Below are 8,211 nucleotides of genomic sequence, written 5' to 3'. Positions count from 1 at the left end.
TCTTTCGAGGTCAGTTCAATGAGCATGATTCTTCGAGGTCAGTTCAGTGAGTATGGTGCTTTGAGGTCAGTCCACTGGGGATGGTCCTTCGTAGTCAGTTCAGTGAGTATGAACTTTCGAGGTCAGTTCAAGGGGAGCAGAGGTGTGGCTTTTGACACTCTGTACATGAAATTTGAGATCTATGAATAAATTCTGTCGATAAAAACAACTTGTAAATGCTACTATGCCTACTATGAAAGACCTTGTTAACTGACTACTTAAAAGTTGAAACATGGCGAAATGTTGTGCGCATGAATGCCATAACGATTCATGTCAAGTTTCTCGAAATCCCAAATAAAAAATCACGTTGTTGGTTGCGAGAAAACGGCAGAAGAACTAACCTGAAAATGAAGACACGTACAGCGCTCTAGCTATAGTAAACGGTGAGTAAATAAATATTGTTTGAGTTAAAAAATAAATTAGAAATACGCTAATATCATTACAGTAATCATTTCGCCCAACTTCCCACTTTTAATCGACTGCTTATCGCTTAATTTCCGACCGCACTGTATTTTCCGACCGGAAAACGACCGCATTTTTATCGTAATTTTTCTCTCACCGACCCATTGAAAACACCGACCGGTCGCCCAAACACTGGTCATTGGCAGAGGAGTGATCGAAATAGTGGTTTTGAGTGATACAGTTTGGGGATACAACAGGTACTAACTATTATTAAATTCCGAACTACTCTTCAAATCTATACCACATTGTATCATTCGCGGAGGAATCTTCACCTGTGTCCAATATTAAATAACTGACTTTGCGTAATTATTATAAAATCGATATATTACAATGTTGAAATTTTTAGAGCCGGTACAACATTGTGAACAAATTTGCGTAATTAGAAAAGCAGCGCACTAAGTAAACGACCTCAAAATATAAGTTTGCGTACAGCACCGTCAGAACTAATAACAATTTTACAAGATCGACGCGCGGAGCATGAAAGAAAAAGATTGCTAAGGTAACGCGCCTGTTCAACACACACTTGATGTCAGCATCGCCGCGCAGTAAGTTACGCAATGAAGTACTTAAAATTCAATTGCACCCTAAAATGATGTCGTTGATCACCCAGTTTTTTGCAAAATATTATAACTAGTTTCCAAGCTTTTGATGCAGCCAGATTTATTTAACTTTGTGGAAATATAATTTTTTTAATTTCTCAGTCCTTCTGGGCGACCTGCGGCTGTTTGATTTCCTACTCGCTCCTAAGCTAGCGATTGGTGAGAATGGTTATTAATATATTACCCAATGCACTTGTAAATCGGACAGTCATACCGCAATTGTGTTGAAACATTTTTGGGGCAGTAAGTAACGTCAGAATATTGTTTAAAATAAAATATTCCATCCCAATCAAATCTAGGTCAAAGGGTCAAAGTACGTGCATATAATTATAGATAGTTAAAAACTAAATATATTTGAATGTTTGACGGCTATTCAACGTTTGTGCAAACAAGAATAAAAAAGGTAGTGTATACAATAGCGATATGACTGAGATATCATGGCATTTGTTTACAATATTGTACCGGCTCTAGTATTTGACACAGATGAAGTTGTTCGTGAACGATACAGAGTGGTATAGATTTGAAGAGCCGTTCAGAATTTATAATAGTTAACACTTGTTGTATATCCCCAAACATTTTGACTACTCCTGTGCCGGTGACCAGTGTTTGGGCGAGCGGTCGGTGTTTTCAATATACGAGCGAGAGAAAAAAAAAACGGTAAAAATGTGGTCGTTTTCCGGTCGGAAAATACAGTGCGGTCGGAAATTAAGCGATTGTTTAAAAAGTGGGAAGTTGGGCAAAATGAGTACTGTGGTTCAAGTAATATTAGCATATTTCTCATTTAGTTTTAACTCGTACAATATTTATTCACTCACTGTTTACTATAGCCAGAACGCTGTACTGTCTTCACTTTCAGGTTAGTTTTTCCGCCGATTTCTCGCAACCAACAACTTTTAAGTAGTCAGTTAACAAGGTCTTTCATAGTAGCATTTCTATGGGATTGACGTACTAGCATGAATGGGTTCAATTATCAGTGTTCACTGATGACGTCATTTGACTGGCCCTCTAGAGGCGAAATGACGCCAGGAAAAGCGGAAGTTTGTCGTCTGCTTCACAGCCTGTTTTATTCCCGATATTTAGGGCATTTCGCAGCACATATAAGTTATTTTTATCGACAGAATTCATTCATAGATCTCAGATTTCATGTACAGAGTGTCAAAAGCCACACCTCTGCTCCCCTTTCAGTGGGTAGGAGCCTTTGAGTTCAGTCCACTGGGGATGGTCCTTCGTGGTCAGTTCAGTGAGTATGATCTTTCGAGGTCAGTTCAATGAGCATGATCCTTCGAGGTCAGTTCAGTGAGTATGGTCTTTTGAGGTCAGTCCACTGGGGATGGTCCTTTGATGTCAGTTCAGTGTTTATGATACTTCGAGGTTAGTTCACTAGGGATGGTCCTTCAAAGTCAGTTCAGTGAGGATCATCCATCGAGGTCAGTTCAGTGATGATGCTCCTTTGAGGTCAGTTCACTGGGGATAGTCCTTCAAAGTCAGTTCAGTGGGTATGATCGAGGTCAGTTCAGTGAGCATGATCCTTTGAGGTCAGTTCAGTGGTTATGATCTTTCGAGGTCAGTTCCGTGAGAATGATCCTTTGAGGTCAGTCCACTGGGGTAGGTCATTCAAAGTCAGTTCAGTGAGTATGATCTTTCGAGGTCAGTTCAGTGGGTATGATCTTTTGTGGTCAGTCCACTGGGGATAGTCCTCTGAAGTCAGGTCACCGGGGACGGTACTATGAGCTCAGTTTAGTGGGGATTATCCCCCGAGGTCAGGTTACCGGAGATGGTCCTTTGTGGTCAGTAGAGTGGGGATGATCCTCCGAGGTCAGATCACTGGGGATGGTCCCTTGAGGTCAGTTGAATGGGGATGATCTTCCGAGGTCAGGTCACTTGAGATGGTCCTTTGAGGTCAGTTCAGCTGGGATGATCCTCCAAGGTCAGGTCACTGGGGATGGTCCTTTGAGGTCAGTTGAGTGGAGATGATCCTCCGAGGTCAGGTCACTTGGGTTGGTCTTTTGAGGTCAGTTGAGTGTGAATGTTCCTTCGTACTTGGAAAGACGTACTACATGGGGGTCATTTTTATTACTTAGATGTGACATTTCTACAGATACCATGCTTCATTGTTGTATTGCCTGTGTATATGCCGACAAGGATATAGACCTTGAATCATTGCGATAGTAAAAAACACTAAAAAAGAACGTATCTATGATATCAATGTTTCGACCACATGTTTTCAGCTGCTGTCATTGAGTATTTACATACAAAATAAATTATATATTTTCTAAATAAAGTAATGCACTCGTTTTCTATCCTAGATATAATATTTCCGGCGAGTTTCTGTATATACAGGAAGTTCAGTCTGGTGATGGAGGAACTTATCATTGCGTAGTTGTGACGACAGAAGATAACATCATTACAGCTGATGTTGCCTTAGGTAATTTCCTAAGATCGCCCCTCGACAAAAATGTTGGGGGCCCGCGCGCCCCTCCAAAATTGAGCTGAAACCTTTTGTGTCAGCAAATTGTGAGAAATAGTGTTTCAGAGGATCCAGATTTCAAAGTTTGTACGGCCGTACATACGTGGATGTGTTTGTGTGTGTGTAGGGGGGGGGGGCGCTCCCTGAATATCGAAAATAATTAAAAACCACAGCTTACTACAGCCCGGTCATGTGGAAATTATTAATTTGCGTTATTCGTTAGCGTCCTTCTTCGGAGAAGCGCTTCTGTGATGTAGATGATGAGCACGAGTTAGTGAACCTGGCAAGGACATCCACTCTAACTTTGCTGGTTTTCAAAACAATTTTATTAGCACATTATCATAGATATTAGAATGTCATGATTATAAAACGACTAAATATAAATGAAGATGTAGCAACCCGCAAAGATTGACAGTTACAACACTGTTGTTAAAATATAGGTAATTCCTTCATGATTACAAACTAGGATCATGTTATTTTAGAGAAATTCACAATAGAAAATTGGTTTCATTTCAGGTGTAATTGACTGTCAGTCACATCCCTGCCAGAACGACGGCACATGTTATGAGAGTGGTAAAGGGGAGAAGCGGACATTTATGTGCCAGTGCAAGACGGGATACAAAGGAGACGTATGTGAACATGGTAAGTGTATTGTAATGTTTGATGAGCGAGTGATCAGCATAGCGCAATATAAAACTAACAATGAAATGATTTCAAATTGTACAGAAGCTACACTTTAGTGTAAAGCAGTGCTTTCATCATTAAATCTCTGTATTTTGTGTGTGTGTGTTCTTTTTATGTGTGATGGATTATGGGATAAATCAATACCGCAAACCCTATCCACTGTCGTTTATTATTTTGTGTATTAAACTGTTTTGTGACGTCGTATTTTTCGTCATATGTACTAATTTTTTTTCTGTGTTAATTTGATATATTTGGTTATATGAAGACTGATACATGAAATATCCATATAACTTCATATGAATACTGATTTATTTGTTTTTAAGTCTATTATTAATTGTTTTACAATGTTGTTAACAATGAAATTCATTTCATTATTCAGGTCCCAAAGCACAGAGGCGCCAATTCGTGATTGGCTGTATTGTTGGAGGCATCTTCTTCGTCGCTGCCGGGTGCATATTGTTGCTCTATCGGTCTGGAAAGAAGGACAAGTAAGAACCTCATTTAATAAGGAGATTTATGGATTAATACAGTCTTAGAAATCATGAATGTAACTTCGCGGCCACAAGTTGATTTTTATTGACACTTCTTTATTAAAGCCAGCCAATAATTGACAAAGCATGTAATGATATTCTTCTGTAATTGAGAAGTATATTTTCTAAATAAATATTAGACAAGTATGTAAATATTGTAATGTCTTCTTTTTATAATGTTCTGAATCCATTACTTCTCAAAAACGTCATTTCCTTTCTACTTTGTCATCAACTGGTGGCGCTTTAAAAACAATGAAATGTAATTTACAAAGCAGTTTATAAACGCCAGATAAAACAAGACTAACCATATTCTCTCCTTTCATTGGATATGTAATACATTGCTTATAAGTAAATCCTGCATATTTTGGAAGTGAGTGAATTTAGTATAAAACCTAGGTTTTGTAACATAATTCTTGTGTGTCAAAAGTCCATGAGAAGCGAACATACACTCAATTTACTATCAACTTATTTCGTAATTATCATGTGTAGAAAAAACTTCATCTTCAACATCATTTCCACGTAAAATTTTGAACGACTCAAAACTTTAGATTTTATTTAAAAATAAAAGTATAAAAGAAACTAATTACATAGATCATGAATTTACTATTCTGTCTAAACCATGCATGCAACTTTGTAAACTAACTACACGTATCCACGTGCTTTGTATAAACTGACTATACCTGACCACGTGCTTTGTATAAATTGACTACACGTGTCCACGTGATTTGTATAATTGACTACACGTGTCCACGTGATTTGTATAAATTGACTACACGTGTCCACGTGATTTCTATAAATTGACTGCACGTGTCCACGTGATCTGTATAAATTGACTGCACGTATCCACGTGATCTGTATAGCCAAGCATACGCACATAATACATGGCGTGTTTTCAAAATATTAATTTCAAACCTAATAAAACGCCAATGTTTAAATTATTACTTTTACTTAATGAAAACATATTTATATATCATGAAAGTTTGAATTAGTCAGCAATGTACTTGTCATATAAACATGTGCACACAATTTTACACATGAAGTGATGGATTAGGTGTTGATTGACTTCACACAACTAATTACGTCATAATTTAATATGTGATAATACGTGTAATATACGATAATATACGATCTCTGGATTACGTCTCGATACTGTTTAACAAACCGTTTCTTAATAAGGCGACGTAAACGTGTTTGACCAGAAATAAAACAAAGTTCGGCCCAAGTTCGTTCGATTAGAAATAACACGAAGTTGTTAGAAATTAAACAAAGTTTACATTTCACAAATGTTTCGCTACTAAACTAAACAAACATTTACCTGCTATCTCGTTGAGTGATATACCACACTTCAGTGATATTAGCACGACAACACACAAACTAGGATTAATAACACGGTGAATTTTAATGTAGTTCTAATCATTTGCGTTTATTCCGAGTTTCAATATTTTACAACTATTATTTTCTATCACAGGAACGGAACGTCTGGGGATATTCACAGAAAACATAGCCTTCTTTACGATCTCAGCAAAGGACCAATATTTCAATCTTGTGAAGAACCCAACGGCAGTTTGAAAAGTGAGTTAAAAGAGGAAGCAAGGGTTCAAGAACTGAAATCGTTAATAATCAATCAACCGGGAGGTATTACTGAGATTGATCAGGACGAATACCAGCACTTCAAAAAACAAAATGCCTATACTTTATTCAAGAACAAAGATGGAGGTGTTCGAGAAGTGGGAGAAATTGAGACCACTGAGATTAACGATGATGCACCGAATGGAAGTAAAGATGACACTGACGGAGCAAAAAACGTGCGAAAGAAAACACGTAAGAAGAAAAAACATCAGAAAAAAATCAAGTCGAGTAAAAGGGAGGATGGAGCATATGCTCCATTCAAAGTTAGCATGCCACACTCTCCGGAAACTGCATTCCACCAGATTGAGCCCCAGAATCACGTTCCAAAGGTTCCATATGCGGATTTCGTACGTAGGATGATTGCTTTGGAAGAGTACGAGAAAAGTAAACAGAAGCAAAGGGCAGAGATGAATCAATCAGAATTGTCATCATCGAGTTCAGGAGTGTCTATCACATCTAGCAGCAGTAGCCAGACCGCATGTAGCGCCAGCAGCAGTACAGTTAGCTTGTATTATGGAAAGGATACGCAAATACTGGGAAATAATTCATCTATAAGATTAACAAAGAAACAGAGATCACATAACTCGATAGTGATTCCATTTCCTGCATCACCATCAACAGATCTAAATATGCGAAGTACTGGAAAGGGTAATAAGGCCAAACAGCTACATATGCGGCACTCTGATAATAATAAAACCATGCCATCACCGATTACGGAACATTATTCATTGGTAGAACAAACAGTTGGTTTATCGTCCATCTCACGTAATGAGAAAAATGTAATAACAACTCTATCGACTATGCAGGAATATAAACACACCACTTCGAACTCTGCACTGGCCATAGAATATGGTGATCAGGATGTAGAAATATCGAATATTTCACTAACTAACGGTTCACGTGCACGGAACCATGGTAACAATCGCATAATTGCGTCATCGAACGTGCAATTTAACGAAATAATTACATCACCATCAAGAATTATCAACAACAGAACAAAACCACCACAAGTCGAGGAAATCGACTGTGATACACCAAACCACGCTGGATTTAGTGACTATTATAGTTACTACGTCACACCATCAACTTCAGATAACATTCAAAACACTGTCGCCATTAAAGAATTATCATCGCTAAATAAAAACATATCAGTTATATCAGATAATGCTTTAGATGATGAGACAGCACCCTTACTTGGTAACACATCTGCATCACCACCCGCAATGAAGACAGAGTTTTTAAATGATGGAATCGGGCCACCGGAAGAAACAAATACTAGCAATCAGGATCCACATAGTGTACTCACTACTAATCAGAATACTACTTTACCTAATGTAGAAGTGAGTAAAGTAATCACATCACCAGTAACGATGATTAACAAGTTGAATGAAGACCACCAACAGAATCTTTCCAAACAAGTCGGAGAGGTATACGATGGGACACCGAATCACGCTGGATTCAGTGACTATTATAGTTACTACGTCACACCATCAACTTTAGATAACATTCAAAACACTGTCGCCATTAAAGAATTATCATCGCTAAATAAAAACACATCAATTATACCACATGATGCTTTCGATGATGAGACAGCACCCTTACGTGGTAACACTTCTGCATCACCACCCACAGTGAAGACAAAGTTTTTAAATGAGGGAATCGAGCCACTGGAAAAAACAAATATTAGCAGTCAGGATTCACATAGTGTACTCGGAGCTAATCAAATGAATGGCTTAGTAACATCGAAATCGAGAACTATCAGTAGTTACAGCAACAGAAAACCAAATCAGCAACAAGAAAA

The sequence above is a fragment of the Saccoglossus kowalevskii genome, chromosome 12, assembly GCF_978046115.1.
Source record: "Saccoglossus kowalevskii chromosome 12, keSacKowa6.1, whole genome shotgun sequence".
Classification (NCBI taxonomy): Eukaryota; Metazoa; Hemichordata; class Enteropneusta; family Harrimaniidae; genus Saccoglossus; species Saccoglossus kowalevskii.
This window is presented reverse-complemented; position numbering follows the sequence as displayed.